Raw genomic sequence first — 26,041 nt, forward strand, 5'->3', positions numbered from 1 at the left:
ATCGTTTTTACTTCAAGGTCACCTGTGACATTTGTTGCATCATCTTCATGTATTTTTTTTTAGCTGTCATTACCATTTTTTTTCTTTCTATGTCTATGTATCTGGTGTTTATATATCTATCTCTGCATCTTTACTATACATTTGAATTTTTTATCTTTTGTGTATATGTTAAGCCTTTAAGTAGCCTTTACCCCTACAGCTTACATGATGTCTCACTCATCCTGTCCTATAATATCTTTCAACCTTTGGAACACAAATGTATCTGAGCTCTAATTCAACAGATTACATTAGCAGCAGGCTAAAGAAGAATAAATGGTGGCACAACTAGATGTTTAAACAGGTGTTACTGTTAGCTGGCTAGTTAGCACAGCTGGTGAAATGTTAGCTTTGAGAAATTCAGGTTTGTTGTCATGGCTCAGGTAACCAATAAAATAAAAACCTACAAACCTTAGGTCAGTGGGCGGGGGATCTCCTCTTCAACCGCCATCTTTAAACCATCTTGTGTTTTATTGTCTTGTTGTGAAAGTGTTCATGTGATGCCTTATTGTCATTTTGATTGGCTGTTTCTTGAAACTTGTTTCATGAAGTCGAGCCACACGCAAGGTTCAAGTGTATTGCAGAACGCGGTACATAATGCAACTTTAGTGCAATTTAGTTTTATGTAGGTTTTACGCAAGGGAAGTTGCAGTGTGGCATTTTAATTGGCTGTTTTATGCAACTTGTTTCATTGTGGCATTTTAATTGGCGGTTTTATGCAACTTGTTTCATGAAGTTGAGCAACATGCAAGTGCTGTGGCTAAGTTTCAAGTGTGTGGCAAAATGCTTTACATTATGCAACTTAAGTGCAGTTTAGTTTCATGCAGGTTTCAAGCAACTCAAGTTGCATTTAAATTTTACCATGGCGTTTTGATTGGCAGTTTTTTGCAACTTGTTTCATGAAGTTGATCCAACTGCACGTGTTGTGGCTCAGTTTCAAGTGTGTTGCAGAACACTTTACATTATGCAACTAAAGTGCAATTTAGTTTCATGTGGGTATCCAGCAACTAAAGTTGCGTCAAAATTTCTAATTCTGTTAGCCAGCCTAATAGAATTACTTGTTATTATTAGTATCATAGCCTTAGCACTAGAATAAACTTTTGAGACCTTCACTGATTGAATAGGCTTGACATTAGAAGTAAAATCTGTGTAAATCTGGTTTGTTATTTTAAGATTTATAATTTTTCAGACTTTTGAATTATAAAAAATGGTAACTCTTTATTTGACCTCTGCTATTAACCATGCCATAAACATGTTATGACAGATGTCATATGCTGTCTTGAGTCATGACAGATTATGTTCAGTAATATATTAGTGTCATGTTACCATTACCAGTTATTGTAATGACAAATGTCCTACTGTGTGATGTCATAACGGCTTATGTCACATGCTAATGTTTGTTGTACTGTAGTAAGCCGTGACGACATCAAACATTATGGCATCTGTCATGACAATTACCAGTAATGCTAACATGACACTGATATGTTACTGGGCATAATTTGCCATGACTACTCATGATATCACATGCCATCTGCTATAGCATGTTTATGACATGCCTATTTCAATGTTATATAGCAGGGTTCAAATAAAGTGCTACCAAAAGTATGTTAAGCTTGATGTGCTAGGAGGAAAGTTATGAAACAGAGAACTGTGAGGCATTAGAACCTGGCCTGAGGGTTTCCTTACCTCTGGGAGGCACTCACAGGCCTCTGCCCTGGCCTAAAGGTGTGACTGAAAACAGCTTCAGCCTGGTGAAACTGCTGTTTACCTCCATAGGAAATTAGAGCTGTGCTCTACTGAGCATCTGACAAGAGACCTGTGAGCTAGTCTCTCATTTCCACAGCCACTTTATTTTTCTTTTAACATTTATTTGTACCGAAATAAAGCCTACTGAGACATGTTTGACTTTCTGCAGGGCTCAGTCAATACAAAATACAATAGGACTTTCAAAACAGGAAAACAAATGAAAGATCACAGTTTGTCTTCTGTAATAAAAAGTAAAGCACTGTGATACACAGTTTACAGTATAGGTTTTACTGCAGCATCTGAAAATAATAGCACCAGCATCAAGAGCTAATAGATCAATTGCCTGTACAGTTTTCTGTCTAAACCAAAAGAAAAATGTTCTGTTTCTATAAAGAATTCCCAGCTCAGTTAGTTTGTTTTAAACTGCTACTCAATGTGCATCTATAATAAACATCAGTCGTGGTTTGTTTACAGCATTTTTTAAATATTCAATTAGAGCTGAACTTAGAAAATAGACAGATAAATTAGTTCATGCATTATTAAGACTTGGAAATTGGCACATATTGTTGTAGTAGGAAAGAAGTTCAAAAGTTGCAAAAGTTTGGGTGCTTTGGTCAAATTAGATGTCTTGTTGACTTTCTAAGTGATGATAGTTACACATCCTCTACAGAGAACATACTTCTGGATATTTTAATGCATACTTACTGTTTTTTTGCTGGATGCAATATTTTGGGAAAAAAATAACATGAAATGTGGCTTCTGCAAAAGTCATACACATGTTATATTTTACAAATAAAAGCCTGATAATCTGCTAATAATCCAACAAATAGCTCAATCGGAATAGAATACGTCCATGTATACACCTTAATTGGACTAGACTAGTCAGATTGAGGCCATTTGGAATACAATTTCTGTACGATTGAATGAGGTGGGTAATCCTGTAAATAATATGTTGAATAGAAGAATAATAACCTTGTAAATGCCTGTATTTGATTTCATTCCCAATCGGAAAGTTTGAGCATGTTCTGCACGTGTATGTTTGCATCATAGCAAATGTTTGTAATGTTCAATGTTCAATGGAGATGAAGTTTATGCTTTGAACTTTAAAAGACGGTGGTGGGACAGGCGCCCATCTTATGTATCTCAGAACATGATGTCTTCCTCTCGCCCTTCTTTAGTAAGTACATGTGAAGTACGCCATAATTTTAAAGTAATTAAAAACACAAGAGTGCCAGCTGAAAACTCAGGTAACACACTGCTGCTCATCTTACTTTGACTGGACTCACGTGATGCTCGTTGTCAGGGTAATGTCTACACTAAATGGTACTCTATGCATGCATGTAATTTTAGATCGGATTACTTGTAGTGTGCATGTAAACAGAGATTTTCCATCAGAGAGTTGAGTAGAGTGCATATGAATACCTCAGTCTTAATCTGCAATCAGAATATATTTAATCAGATTGCCATAAATCTTTGCATGTAAACACAGCCAAAGACAAACTGTGCATTATAATTTACAGAAAAATGACATATTTAAGTGTGTTCTCTGTAGAGGATGTGTAACTTATTTTCACTTAGAAAATCCACAAACCTGTACAACCCTACTTCCAAAAAAGCTGGGACGCTGTGTAAAATGTAAATAAATGTGAATAAAAAATGGAATGCAATGATTTGCAAATCTCATAGACCCATATTTTATTCACAATAGAACATAGAACACATATCAGATGTCGAAAGTGAGACATTTTACCATTTCATGAAAAGCAATAAGTCATTTAGAACTTGATGGCAGCAATGCATCTCAAAAATGTTGGGACAGGGGCAACAAAAGGCTGGAAAAGTAAATGATACTAATAGAAAACAGCTGGAGGAGCAATTCGCAACTAACTCACGACTGAGTATAAAAAGAGCATTTTAGAGAGGCAGAGTCTCTCAGAAGCAAAGATGGGCAGAGGTTCACCAATCTGTGAAAACCTGCATCTAAAAATCACAGAATAATTTCAGAAAAATGTTCCTCACCGTAAAATGGCTTTTTATATCCCACCATCTACAGTACATAATATCATCAAAAGATTCAGAGAATCTGGAGAAATCCCTGTACGTGAGGGACAAGGCTGACAATCCACAAATGCAAATTAAAGCTGTATCATGCAAAAAAGAAGCCATATGTCTTCTCTGGGCCAAAGCTCATTTAAAATGGACTTAGGAAAAACAGAAAACTGTTCTGTGGTCAGATGAATCAAAGATTTAAATTCATTTTGGAAACCATGGACGCCGTGTCCTGAAGACTCAAGAGGAGAGAGACCATCCAGCTTGTTATCAGCACACAGTTCTTTGATGGTATGGGTGTGCATTAGTGCCTATGTCGTGGGCAGCTTACACATCTGGAAAGGCACTATCAATGCTGAACAGTATATAGAGGTTTTAGAACAACATATGGTCCCATCCAGACAGCGTCTCTTTCAGGGACAGCCTTGCATATTTCAGCAAGACAATCCTAAACCACATACTGTATCCATCACAACAGCATGGCTTCGCAGAAGAAGGTGTTGAACTGGCCTGCCTGCAGTCCAGACCTTTCACCAATAGAAAGCATATCATAAAAAACGAAAACAAAGCTTTTCTGATGGGAGAAATTCTGAAGACAAACGGCAATTCTTTATCTTCCATTAGATAGACATGTGCATTTGCCAGGTGGAGATGGTTGTCTGAAATGGCTCATTTTTCAATTAGGATTAGGATGAACTGCTCAGCATGGCAGAGATGAGGATGTCCTTATCTTTGAGAAAACGCGTACTGATAATGTTTCCGAGGAAAGGCAAATGAACCTGGATCAGGTTTAAGTTACAAGAACCACCATCATTCCCTGCTTGATTACTGATTATTGTTACTGACAGTAGCAGCATGTCAAAATTTAAAGCCCACCGTATTTTTTTCAAGCATGGCTACTGACAGTCGTGTTCAAAGCCTGTCACTCAGAACACTACAGTACACTAAGCTCCTAGGGAACAGCAAGTGTAGCTCAGTATTCACAAAGTTTTCTTTAGAGATGGTCATAATATACCCAGGTGGTGTCATATCCACTGAAGTCGATTTACAGTTAAATGACTGTTGTAAAAGTCTGATGGGCCATTATGAGCCCTGCACACCCTCAGGGAGTGGAAGAGTATAGTATGACAACATTACATGAGGCAGCAGGACATGAGACAGCTTTTACTTGCTCACTTAATAAATGATATTGGCTCACAGGAGCAACAATAGCCTCCGGCCTGTAATTGAAGGAGAGACTCGAATATAGCAAACATGGTCAGTAGGACACTCTGCCTTCTCCTTGACCACCTTAAGAGAGACTTTGGCTGGGCCACTCCTAACTGCCATACAGAAGCCATGTTAGAGCTGCAGTTAATACTCCAATGGAATCGTCCAGCCGAATGAGTAACACTTTTTAAATGAAGAGTTTCTACATAACATTTTAGAACACTTCATATCGTATTAATAAATATTTCATTCGGCATGTATGAAATATTTATATTTGACATAATATTAATATGGATTTCTGTCACTTTGCTTTTTTTTCAAAATAAAAGTCTGCTAATACTGTGTTATTTCGAAAGAAACTTACCATATTTTAACAGCCAATAAATAAATAAATAAATATTCTATTTCCAGTCAATGTGGCCATCTGTAATTTTCCAGCATCAGCAAAAAAGCAGAAATTATATGTTCAACAGAGAATCAAACAGAAACCTCATCAACTAATGTAATATTATTTTTATCAGTATTTTGTATGTCCACTCTTTGCCTTTATTACCGCTTCCATTCTTTTCAGGAGACTTGCTTTCAGTTATTCAAAGAAATCTGCAAGGATATTTTTCCGCACCTTGAAAGTTCAGTCTTAGAAGATGCTTGGATTTTTCTGTTTCTTACAATCCAACTAGTCCCAAGCAGATGTCTGGACTCTGGGGTGGTCTGCACACCAGCAGCTTCTTTAATTTACAATTTGTCTTCTTTTTTTATATTTCCTTTTCTCAGTAACAGCTTGTTGAAAACTATGTATCCTTTCAGACTCATAAAGTTGTCTTCTCACAGTGGAAGGATGGACAGATACACCAGTGGATTTTTTTTCAGATCTGAAGAAAAAGTGGAGCTTGATTTTCTCCTCTGTCTCAAAGCTTTAAGTACCTGCAAGTGTAAATTTTATAACTAATCTTGGTAAAACTTCCTATGAATCCTGTATTCTTAGTGTTTTATAAGTGTAGCATACACGATACTTATAATACCAGGCATGAGCTTTATAGAACAATAGAATAGTTCTTAGGTAGTTATGATTATATGGATAATGCTTTATAAAGCAGGAGTTTATGACATCATAAAATCAGTGTCCATAAAACATTATAACATCTGTTCAGTTAGCCAGCCAAAAAGAAAATACTCCATCAAATTCATACTACAAATACTATAAAATGGTTTTTGATGAATATTACAAATGTGCTCAAGTGCGAGTCACAGAGTGCTGGTTCATTTCAACTAAGTTGGTAACAACTGTTGTGATGCATTTGTGTGCTATAAAGAAAATATACCAGAAAAAGAAAATATACCAGAACCCTTTTACAGCGCATTACAACATTTATGTTTACTTCATATTACAACATTATAGCCATAGGCCCTTGCTTTAATAAGAGTTATACCTGTAATTATAACTACTTATAAGCAAGTATACAGGCTTATGTCAGGCATTATAAGGTATTATGCATGCCATATAGCACCTTATAAATGCATTTATAAAGTATAATACAGGATTCATGGAAAGTGTTGCCCTAATCTCCTCAGAAAAATCTCCTAAAAATGAATTTGTAATTAACAACTATTTTGACTGAAAATTAAATAAATGAAAGGTGGTCTCTGACTTTTGCACAGTACTGCAAGTAAATTGCAAAATATCCAACTTCCATTCATGTACCCAAAAAAATCATTGCTTAACTTGAAAAAAGTAATTTGGCAGCCTTTTTTAATTAACTGAACTTCCATTTGTAAGTAAGAATACAAAGAAATAAGATTTCAGTGCCCATCAATTAATGAGTTTAAACAGTTCTAGAACAAATATAAAAGCAATACATTACACTCAGTAATGATCTGCCATTATAATATACTGAACATCTGAAGTCTCTCTGGAGTTTTAGAAAATGGTCTAAAGCACCTCAGTTCAATACTGGAGATACAGAATAAGAAATAGTTTTGGGCTAATGTGACAGCCCTACCCTTATTCGTGACATATAGTTTCAGTAGTTTTTGCAGAACCCAGGGGGTGCAATTATTATCTGTTCTCCCGCCAGCCAGTGTTTACTCTGTTTTCTCCGGTGCTAGAAATGCCATATGGGAAACTGATTAAGCAGCAGTTTGGCTTTGGTGACTGACACTTTTTGAAGACCACAATGTACCTCACAATATCTGGGTGGAGGATCAAAGCAGGCCTGTATTTTTGGAGACCAATTAGACCCTAGAGAGACCAATGTGTGAAAAAAAGCACAAGAAATAAAAACACCCTTTAGATCAGGATTCTTTTTTAGCACCTTAAATAATTGAACAGGGCATGTAACAAGAACCTGCCGGCCAGGTCAGAACTGTCAAACTGTGCTAACAGTTACATAACAAATCTACTCCAAACATTTTACTTCATGGGGCTTCAGGATTCTGAAAAATACACAATATTAAGCTTTTTTTTGACCACCGGGCAGCAGCTGCACTGCTTTCAGTTTACTAAGCTGTTTAGATACATTTACAAATTACAGTTACTGGAACTTTTGAGTTATTAAGATGTGAAGCTTTCTTTAGTTAAAAGTCTACTAAATGTGGTAAAATGTTATACATGCACAATTTATTTAGAATTCATACTAGATTGGATACAAATGTCAGATTCCCAAGACAGCCTCAGATCATTGTACAGATCATTTCACTGAATTGGTTCGCAGCCCATTTTTTGGATTTAGACAAACTTTTTTTTGCTATGAGACACTATGACAGAGTTATGTTCATTTCATAAAAACAAATGATTGAATATTTTATTTTACGACTACCTAAACAATCATAACACTACTGAAACTTTGCCAACAACACTAGTCAGTACATAACTAGCAAACACAGCTTTGAATAGTTTTACACTCACAAAATCAGAATATTTTTCATTAAAACACAAAACAGTTTTGATTGTGGAGAGTATGTGTTTCTGTACTGACAATTTGTAATGTGACACACTGATTTTCAGACTTTGGAACACATTTGCTTCAAAACAATGGGATCTAACTGCTTACCATGTGGCCATGAGGGGCAGGGATACAGTCTCCTTTCCTGCTCTAAAGTGCAGCTAGGGGTGTGGCTGAAATAAGGCTCCACCTATGGAATAAAACTGTGTTTTGTTAGTGACATGACACTTGATACTTATGGGTTAATGTTTAACACAACCACCTCCCAATAAAAAGTACCATATAAATGACGATTTTGTATACATTTAACTTATTGCTATCCCAATTAATACTTTAATTAATTAATAATTTATCACGGCATAATCCTTGTAAATATCTAAGGTCTGAATACTTAATTGCTTTTTAATTTTTTCTACTCTGGGACTGTGGTTTGCACTAATTCAGTTGAATGGTCCATACCGAAGTGTACTGTATGCCAAACACAGTTATGCTGACAGAAAACTAGCATAGTTGCCAGCATGGTGCTGTTTGGCAGGCCTTATATGACAAAATACAAAAAAGGAATTTTCTTTTAAAGGATTAACTTTTGCTATTTATTTAATAAGCATCCAATTCCTCTGCTCTGAGTTTCTCCCAGGGGAAACTGAATACATCAGTGTTATTTGACAGTTCTGTACAAAATTGGCAGTTCTGATAAATGTGTTTCATTTATTATACAAATCAGGCAAAAGGCTATCAAGCAAAGTCAGAAAAAGACTCATATTCCACAACCTCTCATTAGAGATGCATGTTATGGGCAAAACACCATATTGCATTTATATTGCTAGGAATTGCAATATGCTTTGCCATGTAATAAAAACACATGGGTGAACCTTTGATGTGACATGGGTAAAGACTGCCCGGCATTATTTTGACCACAGTTATTTGCGTTTGTTGGATCATGTAAATATAAGGTTTCTGATATCAGCACTGCAGTAATGATTCACAGACAATATAGTATATTGTGCAGCAGAAATTTTCATAGGTGTTGATGGAAGAGTTTCTTGCAGAATGTACAAAAGCCTGTGGAGAGAACATCACTAAGCACTCAGAAGAGGAAAGGCCCAAAAGACCATGTAAAACAACTGTGGTGGATGAAGAAAGACCCCTTCACAACCAGGATGAGGAACACCCTCCAGGAGGTAGATGTATCTGTGTCAAAGGCAACAATCAAGAGAAGACTTTGTCTGAGTGAATAGAAGGTTTACCACAAGATGTAAAACACTGGTAAGTCTCAAAAACAGAAAGACCAATTTGCCAAAAACATCTAAAAAAAGCCTGTACTTTTTCTGGAACATGATCTAATTGACATTTGAGTAAAAGATCAACTTATAGGAAAATGATGGGTATGGGTAATGAAGAGTATGGGGAAGGGAAAGAACTGCTCATGATTCAAAGCATACTACCTCTTCTGTGAAGCATGGTGGAGGTAGTGTTATAAGGAGATAATGTATGGCTGCCAATGGAAGTGGTGCAATTGTATTTATTAATGATGCGACTGCTGACAAAAGCAGTGAAAATGAACAATGACCCTCTCCTAAATTACAAAAGGAACCCAGTTGTTTTAAGGCAAAATGGAATGTTTTCTAAAACTCTGAAATGCAGTGTCATCAACAGTGCATGGCCACTGCAGATTTTGAGCGAATAAAAATAAAATGAAATGAAAATACAAACTCCACCCAACAAAAAGCACACATGGGTCTTTGCTATGCTCAACATATTTTAAAATTCTTTGTTTGTTAACTTTGTTAAAGTTTTTTTTCCACTATTGTTTTTAATAGTTGCAGTTAAGCAATCCTGAAATCTGGGGATGCTGCAGTCCCCTCTGTACTCCTTCTTCTCATATCCCTGCTGGATGATGGTGACAGTGATATGCGAATGTGCAGTGATCTGATTTTTGTGTTCATACGGCTCTAAGGCAAAAAAATGGATTTGTACCAGTAAATATAGCCTTAGGCTACATAACTTGCTCATAGGCACTGCCACAAATGTACGATTAAGTGTGGAAAACGGGCTAGCTTATGGCACATAATGTAGACTCTTCAGATTTAGAGCACGCTGGTATCCATCTTTAAACTTGCATTTACTCTTCTCCGACCTGTTCTGTCAGACCCATTACATCTCTACATTTAGCTTATCTATGCTTTCAGCTGCTCCCCTAAAGCTGTCAACAAATCCTCTGTGTCTCTGAAACACATTAAATGACATACTCCTAAGGTAACATGTCCCTAAGAACTGCAACAGCAGTATCCTAACTGGAGCATGAGCATCATCTTGATCTGTAGTCACCATAAAAAGTCTAAGCAGGCCAATCAATTAGCCAGAAAAACACCTTGATTAATCAGAGTGGCATGTGGCTGCCTATGGTGCAGAACTGATTCCAAATGCAAATGCTGTGCTGGGGAGAGATGAGGCAAGCAGGAGAAATAACCAACAGCTACCATGAATTTATTAATAAAAGAATGCATCTGCGACTGAGTTTGTAGCTGTTCACATATTTGGTTACGATATGATTCTTGGATCTTTTCTTCATTAAAATGCATAACTCGATTTTTCACACTGCTTTGTGTTGAATTGAATGTACTTTATTAATGGAAGATGTGTCTTGGACAAATTCAGTGAAGCTGGGCATGACAGTAACCACAAAAATGACTGAATCTAATATTATACATGTTTACACAGAAGACACCTGCTAATCAAGCGTTTCTTCTGAAATCAAAGGTATTAACTGGGAGTTTGTTACTCTTTTGCTGCAGTAAATGCATCTACTCTTTTGGGAAGGCTTTCCACTAGATATTGGAACATTGCTGTGAGGATTTGATTGCATTTAGCCACATGAGCATTGGTGAGGTCTACTGATTTTGGATGAGTAATTCAGGGTCACACACTTCACTTCAACTCATCCCAAATGTACTGGATAGTGCTCCGATACCTCAAAGCAATTTCTGGCATGCATGCGCGCTACTAAGTGAAAATCTGTAATGTCAGTATTTTGAGGAGAGGCAATAGTGGTGGGTAATATACCACCAAGGAATTCTTCCTAAGCTATTATTAACTGAATCTCCCACAGTGTAGTCAGTTACAACCTGAAGCAATATTAGTTTGGGTTGTTACAAAGGCAATGAACAATAGAGTCTCTTGGGGTCTCTTGGGTTAGAGACCCCAAGGTTAGGAATAGCTTTTAGCCTCGGTTTAGCCTTTAGCAAAGCAGCCCGCTAACTGGGCTAGTATGTCCACCAGACCTGTCTGCGGTGCACCTCTATCGGTCAGCTGCATCAAACAGCACCATGGGCTCATGGACTACTGCTTGCATCAAGCTGAGAAATCTGCTAAAACCTGAAATTGAAAGCATGAATAATATTTACTGACTTCTGTATGAATGTACAGGATGCATATATGAGACAAATGACTTGTGAAACTGCATTTAGCACTGTTCTGCCAAGCTGGAGAAGCTGCTGCACACTTACATGTATGCTCCATCTATAAGTTGTTCAGTTCTGTTTTTAAGCATTGTGCACAATATATTTGGGACTTGACATTGGGCCTGGTGACCTTAGACTCATGTGCAGCTTGCGCAGAGCATTCCATTCTATTGGCAGTGCTCTTCTATTAGGATGGTACAAGCTATGTGTGCACAACTGAACACCTGTGCATCTTAAAGTAGCTAAATTCTAGCAGGTGCCTAGGTACTTCTAGACATGTACTGTATGTGTGATTCAAAAAAAAAAATATTTGGACACTTTTAACCATTGGTCATTTTTTAAAATGAACTTCTTTAGGTCATGTCTTAAAATATTAATAAAATGATCCTTAATTTCAGAAAAAAACACTTATAGCACAACATCGGACTGATGGTAGGCTCTTTGTCTTGAGAACGGCGGAAGAAGAATTCCAACCAGACTGCACTATGAGTACTGTAGAGCACAGAGGAGAGGAGAGTCTGGGGCAGATTTTCTTTCAGTGGTGTCAGTGAGCTTGTATTCATTGAGCAGATTTCAAACTCAGAATTATACAAAAATATTTTGGATGTAAACCTGTAATGTCTGTTTAAAATCAACGCCAGCTGGTATGTATGGCACAGTTTTCTGAATACTTTTTGGGTGAATGAATGAAACCCAGAAAGATCAACAATGAAGATCAACAATGCATGCCTGGAGAAACAGAGACATAGCTATATATTCAGCCCTCTCATTTGGGAAAAGGGAGCTATGTTTCTGATTCTGCCTTGTTATTTTTCCACCAAGTAGATCAAAAAGCCACAGAGACATGATGAGGCAGGGTTTACTGGGTTCATTCTGTATTTGTGTGGATAGACACGTTCTAGGGTCCCTGTAAGCTACCAGTGCTTGACAATAAATAAGCATATGTAATTTGACCTGTTGCATCCATAGTGAAGCTAGACAGCTGAGTCATACAGTTACAACATTAAGCATCAAAGAAATGTCGAATGGGTCTAAAGTTGCCTATAGAAACACTGCAGTGTCTGCTCTTTTTGTCTGCAGCCACACAGGTTTCCTTAAAAGAATAGTTCATCAAAATAGTGTAACATAACTGTAATAATTCACTTTTACTGTCACTTGCTTTTATATGCAAGAATTTTGTACTTTAACTCAAATAGGAATACTTCTATAGGAAATCTTTTTTTGCCCTGTGAAGGATCTAAGTGAGCTCCAGGTGTGTTAGTGATAGGCTGGCACCTGAGACCTCTTTGCGCAACTCAAATGGGGCTCAATAGCTACACTATATCGACAAAAGTATGTTTTATTATTATATTTATTATTGGATTCAGGTGTTTAAGCAACATTCATTACTAGCCTTTTTTTTATTAAGTGCATAGCCATGCAATTTCCATAGACAAACACTGACAATAGAATGGACCGTACCAAAGAGCTCAGTGACTTTAAACATGGCATTGTCATTGAATGCCACCTTTTCAGTACAGAGTGGTGTAAAACATGCCACCACTAGACTCAGGAGCAGTGGGAACATGTTCTTTGGAGTGATAAATCACAAAAAACATAATGCCACCAGCAAAGTTTGGCTGAGGAGGGATAATGGGATAATTTTCCAGGGTTTGGGCTCGGCCCCTTAGTTCCACTGAAGGGTAATTTTAATGCTACAGCATACAAAGGCATTTTAGACATTGCTTCCAACTTTGTGGCAACAGTTTGGGGAAAGCTCTTCCCTGTTCCAGCATGAATGGTCCCCTATGCGCAAAGCAAGGTTCATAAAGACATGGTTTAATGAATCTGATGTGGAGGAACTCCAGTGATCGGCCCAAAGTCCTAACCTCAACCCCACTGAACACCTTTGGGATGAACTGGAAACTTAAATGAAAGCCAGGCCTTTCTGTCCTGACCTCACAAATGCACACTCCACAATGTTGTGCAAAGCCTACCCAGAAGAGTAGAGGCTGTTATAGCCGCAAAGGGGGCCAACTGCATATAAAGCCCATGGGTTTGGAATGGAATGTCCAACAAGCTCATACACATGTAATGGTTAGATGCCCATATACATTTAGCCATATAGTGATTGTTCGTAGGCTTCAAGTGGAGAAATGTGGGCATTCTTGGTGCCCTGTTGGCCTCTTATGAGGGCTCATAATGGAAATCACTTGTATTATATACGGGTTACAAAGGCTGTTGGTGAATGAGTCTAATAAGAGCGTACATTGCCATATTCACTGAGGTTTCCACTGTTCTTCCTGTTTCATGATCCTTACTCCCCCATTCTGCACAATGTTAATCTCCTTGCATCAGTTTGAACAATGGCCCACAGTCCCCTGGGTAGATTTGAACTGCGTCAGGGATTTTGTGGCCTAATTAATGCTTTAATGCATTAAGAACAGAAAGAAAACTGTACTTCTCTGTAGTGATGGAGGTTTATGCTGTATGGGCAGACGCTTACATGACAGGCAATCATTTGACGTATGAATTATTGTGTATGTTGGATCAATATTAAAAACAGCAAAGGTCCATGTGATTTGTAGTTACCAGAGAACCTGAATTGAATGCTGCTGATGATATTTCAGAGACAGAGTGCAGGGAGCTCTGTGGAAATGAATTATGTACGCTGTTGCCTCTTGATAGGCCAAGCCTGACAAGAGTTGAGCAAGTAATTCAAAGGCTCTGTCCCTGTTGATGCATGAAAGTAAAAGATAATTAGTGCCTGTGTGTGGAATAAACACGATAAAGTTAAAGCAGTGGGGTAACACTTGGAGAGGAGTGAGAAAGTATTCCTCAAGAAACAATACTGACACGTCTTCTTGCTCTGTCATGTTTCGACTGCGAAATGAACTGCTGTCGGGGAGACAGTCAGGGGAGTGGGAATGCGTTCGCCAAAGGTAGCCGCATTAAAGACGAGAATGTTTTGAAGTAATTACCCTATCTAGCTTTAAAGGACACGACCTTTTATCGACATGGATCCATTAGCCGTCTCTCTCTGAATAGAATGCGTAGGTATTTAACTGATTTTTGTGTACTCTTTCATCTCTCTCGCAAAGAAATTGTATTTTGCACCTTTGGCAGAATGGAAAGGTTTTGTGCAATTGTTTATTTCGTGTAGGTGTAGGTGTGCTAGAATGTCTTTATCCATGCCATGGTTTTAGTGTTTGATGGGATGAGTCAGCAGCAAAGAAGATGAATATGCCTGTAGGATTTTTAGAACTGATTTGTGTAAAAAGCGAGAGTTAAGAAAGATATTTATTGAGTGTGTGTACATGATCTGTAATGCTAAAAAAGCAAGCATTTACAGCAATGGTTTTGAAATTAGGAATAGTACATTAGAATACTACATAAAGCCAAAAGTATGTGAACACTCCTCCTAATTATTGAGTTCAGGTGTTTCAGCCACACCTATTGCTAACAGGTGTATACAATCAAGCACATAGCCATGCAATTTCTGTAGCAAAACATTGGCAGAAGAATGGGTCATACTGAAGAGTCCAGTGACTTTAAATGTGGCACTGTCATAGGATGCCACCTTTGCCAAGTCAGTTTGTCAAAAATCTGTCCTGCTAAATCTGCTCCAGTAAACTGTAAGTGCTATTATTATGAACTGTCAGTGGGCCAAGCAAACTCACTGAGCATGGCTGCCAAGCTCCAAACTGCCTCTGGAAGAAACAACAGCACAACTACTATACATCGGGAGCTTCTTGAAATGGGTTTCCATGGCTGAGCAGCTGCACACAAGCCTAAGATCACTATGCACAATACCAAGTGTTGACTGGAGTGGTGTAAAACATGCCACCACTGGACTTTGGAGCAGTGTTAACATGTTGTCTGGAGTGTTGAACTATGCTTCACTATCTGGCAGGCTGACAGACAAATTTGGGTTTGGAAGATGCAGAATGCACAGTGCCAGCAGTAGAGTTTGGTGGAGGAGGGATAATGGTCAGGGGCTGTTTTCCAGCATCTGGGTGAGGCCCCTTAGTTTCAGTGAGAGGTAATGTTAATGCTACAGCATACAAAGATCTTTTAGACAATTATATGCTTCCAACTTTGTGGCTGCAGTTTGGGGAAGCCCTTTTCTGTTCCAGTACAGCTTCCTCTGTGCACAAAGTGAGGTGTGCAAAGACATGGCTTGATGAGTTTGGTGTGGAGAAACTTCAGTGGTCTGACCTCAGCCCCACTGAATAACTTTGGGATAAACTGAAACGTTGATTGCAATCCAGGCCTTCTCATACAACATCAGTACCTGACCTTACAAATGCTCTTTTGACTGAATGGCCACAAATTCCCATAAACACGCTCCACAGGGTTGTGGAAAGCCTTCCCAAAAGAGTAGAGGCTGTCAAAGCCAGAAAGTGGGGTCCAACTCTATATTAATACCCACGGTTTTGGAATGGGTTGTCCAACAGGCTCATATACCTGTAATAGTCAGCACATATTTTTGACAATTTAGTGTATTACAGAATATTGTATGTGCATGTCTGTTGCATTTTGCCATTGTTTGCTACAAACTGCTAATTATATTCAAAATAATTATTAGTAGTTAATCTTTAACAGCTAAATTTTGTTAACTCCCTTATGACATTGTAATGCTATGTTAGTCTTAAGGTAATGCGATTCACATTAAAATAAATGTGGAAGTTGAAGCTTGCAAAAATATCTCATTTGTTTTATTTGAAGCTTGTAACAGACATTAACATATACTTTACTGTGTAGCAGTTTATAGTGACACTTTCGGTAAACAGTCTTGGTATTGAGCTGCTGCTGTTTTCCATTTCAAACAAGTAACTGAATTGCACTGGTGAGGCTGCCACTCATACTTGCCGTCAGTGATTTCAGCAATTTTCTCCCCATGCCAGATGGTGATGTTGCCTAGTGAAAGTTATGTATAGCACTTACCTTATTCCAGAGAGAAAAAGAGTCAAAGACAGCATGTCCATGACCTGCCATCCTGTAAAGAAAGACAAAACAGTGATCAACAAACAGTCAGTATGGTCATCAGTATATCAATTCATTGTAAATCCAAGTGGTTAATCTGACATGCTAGGCCTTCAGTTTAGCTGCTGAAGTCCTAACCAATGGGAGAGCTAGCTTGGCTGTTTCTACCTATATGATTTTCTGTTAGGTTGTTATTTTTGTTTCCAAACAAAACTTAACAATGAAATAAAGAGTATTACCACACTACTTGCAGAGTTTAATGCATTTATGATTGAGTAAAAAATAAACTAAAAAGTGCAGCCTTTTTTTTATTCCACACAACTCATTAGGTCTTCTCTAAAGGCCTATAAGGCCCTGACGATTCCCCACTACTAAAAATGAATGACAGGTTATCAGAGCCTAAGCACTAAGCTAAGAACATCATGCAACTGTTTCCTATTAGCTTTTATTCACTGTTACTCATGTTAACTTATGTATGTGAAGTAGGCCTATTCCTTTGAAGAGAAGTCTCTTTCTTTCCTCTTTGGTTCTAAACCTGGTAATCTGAGGCATATTACCATTATGAGGCACATCCATTTATTTTTTTTTTACCTCTACGGAGAGAATTTCCATGAAAAGCTCAAGTTTTAATGAGGCCAAAGATCATGAAGTTCTTCACCCCACTTTCAACCACCCCTGCACTGCAGGCCATACAAGCCAAAACCTTTGGCTCCTTTGTTTAAAGTCTCCTCATCTTTAATAATGACCTTTAAACTTCTCATAATTAGAAGGAATTTCAGAACTCATAAGTCTTCCCAGCTGTTCTGAGATCCACCCATTGATAAAGCAAACATATCAGTAGCAGTAAATCATTCCATAGAGAAGCAAAAACGACACGGAGACCACAAGACTGTTTAGATGTATTAGAAAATATACTTTATGATTGCTGACTGAAACTGTGCTGGAGAGCAAGCCCATGAGGAACACAGTCAATAAAGCAAGTTAATCAAAGGCCACGGCACAGACGTATTGCCCATATTATTGACATACTATAAATAAGAGGCAGAATATTATCCTCCTGTAACTGATGACTTTGCATAGTCCTTTGAACAGCAGGGAATAATTAATATTTGCCCTCACTTTTACTATTTTCTAGTACTGTGTGGGAGAATGATGAAGCAGAAGGGGAGTGTGGTATAGATCTAGAGCTTAGATCAATCTTAAAAATTGCATTGTCCATTTAATGATTGTAATTGTTGATAGGAGCGCCGGAGCCGCATGAGCCAGGAGCATTTTAATTTCGCAGCTAGAGAAAATTGGGTCCATTGAAAAGCTGCAGCTTTCCTAAAACGATAACCATTGGCCATTTTATCTCGCTGCGGAAAGTCACGGCAAATCCATGTCAGTCTAGATTAGGCCTAAATGTGCATTTACATATTTATTTTTCCCGGCTCGTCAACACAATTAAAAATAAATGCCCAAATACCAGGATGACAATTTGAGTGAGGACGACAATTGTTTAGGATTTCTTATCAGACGTTCACACCTGCTCTTGTGCCACAAAAAGCACTGGTCATAATTATTTGTCTCGTTTAAGGGGAGGAGAACAGCTGAACAATTCAAATTCATTCAAGTTCACGCGAGACAAGGCATTTGGCGCAAACTTATTGACATGCTCTTTCATACGTCTGACACTTGCAAACGTGAGCAGAAAATGCATTGAGTGCGTTATGTCTGCATATTAATGCGAAAAGCGCTTCTCTGTGTTCGTGAGAGAGTATTGAAATATCACAGGGGGGGATGCAGCTTGCCTTGCTGACTCACATCAGTACATATGGAACACTTGTAATGGAGCGATGCCAGCGAGTAAAGCCCATGCACATTTTCTTATGGCTTGGGCCCGTATCAGTTTGCCCAATCTTTGCCCAAAATGAGTATTGTGTTCTCCTTTGTATTTTTGCGAGCATGTTCCGTTTAGCTGGAACATTGCAATTGCCATTCATCTAGAAAACGGAATGAAATGTCAACTGTAATCAGTGTGATCTTGGATTATGATAAAAATGCATTAATATGGAGAATAGCTCATGCCGAATGTATTTTTTTACAGTCCAATAGCTAGCACTGAGATTGAGTTAAGTGCACCACCAAAGCACCGTGTTCCTCTGCATTTTTTTCTCCCTGAATTTAATATGTATTTGTTTTTAAATGCCTTGTCAAGGATGATATTATGGGTGAGCTTGATGGATGTTTTGTTTGGAATTTTGCAGCAGAAAATGAAGTGACATTATCCATGACAAAATTGAAATTAGCTCAGTCGGTATCATAGTACAGAATGTGCAATCAGAGTGAAAATTGATAAATAGCAAATCATGGATGCTAGTTGAAAGTGGGCATAGGAAACACAAACAGATTATTTCTGGTGAGCTCTCCAGTGAGTTTAACCACTGTTCCTCTAAGACAACTGAAAACTTCAAAAAAGCAAAGTGATTTCTTTTTGTCTGATTTATAGCTTGGGGAGAAATACTACTTTAGCCAGCCAGAAAGTAAAAGACATTCTTTAAAGTTTTTAAATTAAAATTTAGTTGGAATGTTGGATGTTTTTTAAAATATCTTTTTGGTTTCTTTTATGATGTGGAAAGACTTACATTTATCAAAAAAAAACTTTTCAAAAAATGCTGTGCCACATTTTAATGTCACTATTAAAACACAAAGAGTTGTAGTCCATGGGCTGAGTCTTATTTTAGTTACGCCCCTGCATTTTAGAGCAGGAAGTGACTGCATCCCTGTCCCTCATGGCCATATGGCGAGTTAGATCTCACTTTTTTTTAAATAAATGTGCCCCAAAGTCTGAAAATCAGTGCATAACATTAAGAATTGTCATCACAAAAACCCATGTTCTGCAATGAAGTAAACCTCTTTGTGTTTTACAGAAAAATATCATGATTTTTTGTGTGTACAACTGTTCCAAGCTGTGTTTGCTAGCTGCAAGACTAGGCTTGAGTTAGTCAAAAGTCAGTTAAAAGTCCAGAAAGTATTTTGAACTTTGACTTTAAACTAGTCTAGTACAATGATCCACATAATGTGTATCATGTATCATGAAAATATCGCCGCCATATTGCCCACCCTTACTCCCAAGTGTTTCGGATCACTTTGGGAATACTTTGTTGCCCTAGTTTCACCCACAGTACTCTATTTCAGTTACTTATCAGGGGTAATGACCCTAAGAAAGGTGACCTTTGGAATTGGAGTCTTTCTCAAACGCCCCATACACTATTTATAACCCTCAGCCAGTGAGGACGTGCCTGGAGGCTGAAGAGCTTTGGCTGTCCTCAGTTTAGATTTGATCAAATTGAACATGAAGCATGGTGTTTCATTTTCACTTCCTTAGCTCAATCAGGATATGTTTGCCCCAAGTCAATATCCATTCAGCTGTGTCTGCCCCACACACATCACAAATAAAGTGCTTTCTTTCTTCACGCATGACGCTGTTTATGCGTTGCTCCTCACACAGATGTTTGTTTAGTCCAAACATATGAGACCTGATACTGCATAGCAATGTGCCATTTTATTGCAAAACCACATTAGGATTCACTTCCTTTCCCTTTTCCTGAAACGGATCTGTCAGCAATAAGTAAATAAAATGATGCTTTCTGCTAGTAGATTTCATTTAGCTCTGCATGCTGTGATGCCAATGATATCAGTCTAGAACTGTTTTAGAGATGGGCTCTTTCTTCTGACTGCTGGCACGGGACTTTGTATTAATTTATGCATCCTCATAGTAAATTGCACATTGGCAGACTTTAGCTGTGGTCTTGATTGCAGCTGCTGTATTCTAATTATTGCTCACAGTTAAAGCCCCCCATGTCAGCAAGGTGCCCAAGAGTTGTCAAAGGATGTAATTAAGAGAAAGGCATTTATACATATCCTCACCTCTGACTTTAACCCTATGATTAAATATAAGTATAGCTTAGATGGCTCACAGATCTAAAGTGCTAGAAAATTCCACAGTCTGGAATCATTCTGGCCTACATTTCCAGTGTTTATTGCAGGTTGTGGCCCATCTCTTAATACTGAGAGTCTGTGATAGCTTGTTAATTTCCAATCCTGACCTGGTAATAGCATGCAAAAACTTTTGAGATGTAATAAAATCTTTTGGCTTAACCCTTTAAACCATTAGGGTCTGTATATGGGATCACACTTCAGCTCCTGACTCTCATAACTACATAACTTACATATTAGTTTCACAGTCAGCCTAATGAACTTTGGGTGTGATTTGTTGAGCTGACAATCAGTTCAAATCAGAATTTATTGTTTTTTGATACAATTCAAAAGTGATTTTTTTTTAAATATTAAGAATGATGCAATTGGAACCAGGCACCAGGCTGTGGGTTTTGTTTGGGAAGGGTCTAGAGGCTAGAGGTGACCTCCGCCACGGTTGAGGTATCTTGTATGTGCCCCTTTCTGCTGATGTTCAATAAAGAGCACTTCTTGCAGCAGATCATGGCTACCCCTGTGTTTCTTTTTCTGCTGATGTCACAATGTAATCTATCTATCCAAATAGTGTAACTTCCTAATCCTAATGCATACAAAATAAATACCATCTGAAATTAATAACACACTCTAAATTTATGTATGTTAATAGCAATTCAGTCGCATGCTTCAGTTTCTGATTAGGTTGAATGAGATTGTTGCCAACATTCTGTAAATCTTTTCCAACCTCACAACTCCTGTATGAACAAAAGTGTTGATGGGCAGAGCATGGATAGACCATTTATGACATCAGATGAACAGGCCTATCTCTAAGCATTCTGTAAAAGCCTGCAGGGAGATGAAACTTGATCTAGTTAATATTTATTCTCAGCACTTAATACCTCAGTGGGTAATCACTGCATCTGGCAGGCTAGTTTATGTCTTGTGGTAATAAAGGCTTCCAGACAACAGCAGCACTGCTACAACACTGCAGCCACTACTCACAGTCTGTTTATTCACGCTGTCCCCTGTTAGTGAACTTGGTCCACAGACAGCCATGGCACTGCTTCACTAACTCCTGATTGGGGCTTTAAAAAGCCTTAAAAGTGAATTATGCCATCTAGATTGAAATATGCAAGGTTGCTTTGAGTTTTGAATGAAGCTACATGTAGCAGAGCCTAGGTACAGACTGCCGAGCAGGTCTAAAGCGGATTAGAGTTAATTAAAGAGATGTTCCTACTTGTCATATCCGTGGGTGGATTGACTCGCTATTTACATACTAATGCTGAGAAGCTGTAAAAGAAGGTAGAGGCGGTGATGGCTCCAATATGCCATAATAAAAGGGGAGAACAACACTGCGAGGAATTTGATTTGTTTTTGGTTATTTATGTTTACCAGTTCAGCAGTTTTTCTTAATTTTGTTAGCCTACTGGATTATTGTGTGTGTGTGTGTTTTTCAGTGCTTAGGGCTACAAAAACCTTGGACTGAGCATAAATACTTCCAATCTCTTATACTCCATACAGACAAGATATGAATGCAAACATATAGTACAGCTGCAATAATAATGCTTACCTTGTAAGGTTTTTTTGTGCAGCTCTCTGCCTTGGAGCCTCTGTAGGAAGCCATTGTAGCAACTAATTTGCCATTGTAAGGCATTTAGCTGTCCTACAGCACTAAAAGTTTTAGATGGATGCCTGAGGTCATCAGATCCAGATTGATGGCTGAAGCTAGCAGATATTACAACATTTAGAGTTAGAGGCGGATGGCAGGTTGAGTGTGATTTATTGTGGCTTATCCCTTGATCATCATCAATCATGAATTTACTTCGGGGTAAATGATGAAGGAGACAAAGCCATTTGGTTTTGTTCCACTGCCGGTGCCAAATCCCTTATTCAAACACAAGCCGTACCGAAAACTGTGGCTTAAACACACATATGCAGATCTGTTCTTTTCACTAGTATGTAATACATATTGCCACCATTATATCTTTTGTAGCAAGGTGTTATTACTAGATAGAAGTACTGTTGTAGTATTGGATTGTTACAAGTCCAATTCATCATGAAATGTTCACACAATGTAAAGAAAGTGAGGTTAAAAGATAATAATAGACAAAAGGAGACTTTGATACCCCCTGAAGCCCTAAGGGGCTGTATATAGGGCCACACTTTAGATCCTCACTCTCATAATTACATAAATGACATGTTTTGTAGCGGTTATCGAATAATTTATATAAATGACTTATAAGTCTTTATTATTCCTATCTAATCTTTATGATCGTATTGTAGAGTCTACTACTGGCTCGTGCAGCTGTAGAAACTAGGGAGGCATGGCCATGCAAAGGCTAATGGGAGGCACCATGGCACCAGCTTAGCTTGTAAATAAGCTGACGTTGTTAGTTGGGGATATATGTTTGTGTTGCTGGTGTTATTCTGTGTTTGGCTGAGGTGGTAGGCTGAGTGGGCCTGTGTGTCACCATGGGGTGGATCTGTGTTAATGACAGTAGTAAGTCTAGGATTCAAAGCGATTTGACAGTGACAAAATTTTGTATGTAATATGTTACTATCCTTGCATTTCACATGACATCACACTGTATAATTGCTGCCATTTTGAGGGACAATCAGCGACTGACTGTACTAGCTAATGAGCCCTCCTATTTGCTTGCAGTTAGTTATAAGCAAGGAATAATAACTTTCCATTAATTCTGTTGCTCTATCTCATGTATTCAACTGCAAAATATATTAGAATAAACCTTAGCTAATTTCAAAATTGGTCAGAACAATCTGACCATGAACTTTCTTTAAATTAGCAAAATAACACAACAAGAGCATTATGAATAAAGGATAAAGCATTTACAGTGAATATTCAGTAGTGAATAATGAATAAAGTAAAGAAATGATCAAGTCATTGGACAGAAGTATTAAAGTTAAACAATTATAAACAATGACAGAAGTAAATAACTAATAATAGAAGAAAGTTGCACTGTTTACGTGCATTTGCCACTCGAGCTGGCAGGTACCACATGCTATTCCATAGAATGCTCCTGCCAATAGGGATGTGCTTTCCAACTAATTTTGATAATTAAAGAGTTAAAAAAAAATATCCAGTTGACCAAGGGTAACGAAAAAAAAGTATTTTGGCTGAAATTAATGTATGACTGGAGTCTTGCTTTTTCAGGTGATAGCACTGGTTTAAAGCAGCTACACCTATGAGTAGCACACGCAAAAAATATGTGTTTGCAGCAAGCAGAGTGTGCCAATATGTTAGTTTGTCAGAGAAATATAAGATTCACTATATTAAAAAATTAGTCACCTGTGACTGAAACACACCTAATAGTATGTAATACCTCCCTGTTCACAAATAACAGCTGCGATTCCATTTGGCATGGATGGGGACAACTTCGGACAGATTTTGTGGATGCGTTCCCTGGTGTCTTACTAGTTGTTCCAGGTAGTCCCACAGATTTTAAAGAGGATTCAAATCTGGAAAGGGTGGGAATCTCTAGGCACCTCACGATTCGATTACGATTTAGAGGGCTGCGATGTGATTATAAAACGATTATCGATGCATCTTGATGCTTTTTATTTTCTATACAGGATTTCTTTTTTTCTCACTGTGCGAGGACTTGGTACGTTTAAAGCAAAGTATTTGTAATGATCCATAATGAATTTACTTCTAATATCTTTTAATAAAACAAAGGGAAATGGTGTGGCAAGTGAACTGGAAGGCTCTCATTCACTGCTCTTCTTTGGAGCACATGAGACACTGGCTGCCACCCATCTGTGATAAAATGCACAGTTACGGTGATATAAGACTCTGTGGCAATGGATGTCCATGCAGCACATGTTTAGTTTTGGTGTTGTTGTAGAGAGTTGGGGGATCGCTGTGTCAGTAAAATATCTTTGAGACAGGACACTGTATCTCGGCTCTAAAGTGTGCAACATAGCACGAAAGCCCTGGTTCTCAACGATGAGAACAGATGCAAATCCTTGGCAATAAAAGTGGCGATAGAGTTTGTAATTCACTTCCGAGTTGGGTGGAAGCTTTGACATCACTTACTCGATGGTCCTCTGGTTGGCAGCAAGTACAACCGGATGGAAAACGGGTGGAAACATGTAATATGGTTTCTCATGATTGTCGTTTCCAAAATATTTTATTTTAGTGTGACACAACTTGCATATAGTATGGCTCTTATCCAGGTCCCTTTTCCTGCCTAGCTAGTAGCTAACAAAAAGGCAAAGAGAGAGATTTAAGACGAACATTTGGAGATGAATGGACTTGTTCACATTAATAAGCAGTGCAGTTGGTTTCTTGGTACATTAAATCTGCAACGAGAGACTGTCAAACACTAAAAAGTTGCGAAGATGAAGTCAGCTTCTCTTTCAAATTTTTCCGTTCCACCTTAAATGATGCCGCATTTACATACTGGCGCCTCAGGCAGAATTTAAGGTGGAACAGGAAAATTTGAACAAGAAGCTGACAAATAAGAAGTGACTTCACCCTCGCAAAACAGTCGAATATTGAGAGACATTTTACAAGGAACTGATCTACTTTTGAGGAAAAGTTTTCTGGTGGAGATGGGAGGAAAGCGGCTAAAGCTTAAAGCAAAGCAAAGTAAATCTGCGTTATTGTTTATATTGTTTAGCCTATACTAAGACATCAGCACATACTGAGACATATTGGACATAAAATGTTGTGGCTCCCAAGGTGATTTGATTTTTGTTGAAAATGGCTCTTCTTAACATTTGGGTTGTCGACTCCTGACCTAACCTGGCTTTTAAGGCAGAGGGGGCCGGTTGTATTTCTCGCTCATCCATTTATGTTTTTGTTATGTGCCACTACAGGGCGCTGCACTTCTGCACTTCCAAGTTCTGCCTTTTGGGTTCCGTCAACATTACGTTATAAATTCAAATTTAGAAAATTGATTTTTGACATTTGTGAATCGATTTAGAATCGTCCACGTCTGTATCGTGATACATCTAAGAATCGATTTTTCCCCCACCCCTAAAATCTGGGGACTTTGTTGGCCAGTTCAGATGTGTGAATGCTCCTGAATGTTCAATATCACAGAGCCTCCTCTAGCTTGAATCACACCTTGCATGCAGTTCTCATTAAAGGCTTCCTGAGGGCTGTGATGAACATGACGTCTAGCATCAATCACATACAGGCACAAACGAGAATCATCTGACCAGATAACACGTTTCCAGTCATGAACAGTCCATTTTTTGTTTCTCTTCACCCACTCTAACTGGGCAACTTTGTGAGCAGGAGTGAGCAAAGGCCTCTTGCGTGCCACTCTGCTCCATATGTTCATGGTATGCAGTTCCCTGAGGAGTGTTCTTTCAGAAATTGGGTGTGAAGGACCTGTGTTGACTTCTAGAAGCAATTCTTGCCTGGAAGCGAAGCGATTTTTATTCACAAGCAATGAAATGTGCCGGCGATCCCTGTCCTTCACACTATGGCCTTTGGCATGCCCAAACACAATCACACCTTTTTGCCAGTCATTAACATCTGCTTTACGACCCATTTTCCATACATAAAACGAGACATTCACTGCACTGTACCACCTTTTCTCAATCTATGAATCCTGTCGCACACCCTGCATGTATTTATAGCCCGATCATCTTTGTGCAACGCCATCTGCAGGAGCCTGAGCCAGCTTTTCTTCAAATGAATATGTAGCCAGC

This window comes from Colossoma macropomum, unplaced genomic scaffold (assembly GCF_904425465.1).
Source record: "Colossoma macropomum unplaced genomic scaffold, Colossoma_macropomum, whole genome shotgun sequence".
Classification (NCBI taxonomy): Eukaryota; Metazoa; Chordata; class Actinopteri; order Characiformes; family Serrasalmidae; genus Colossoma; species Colossoma macropomum.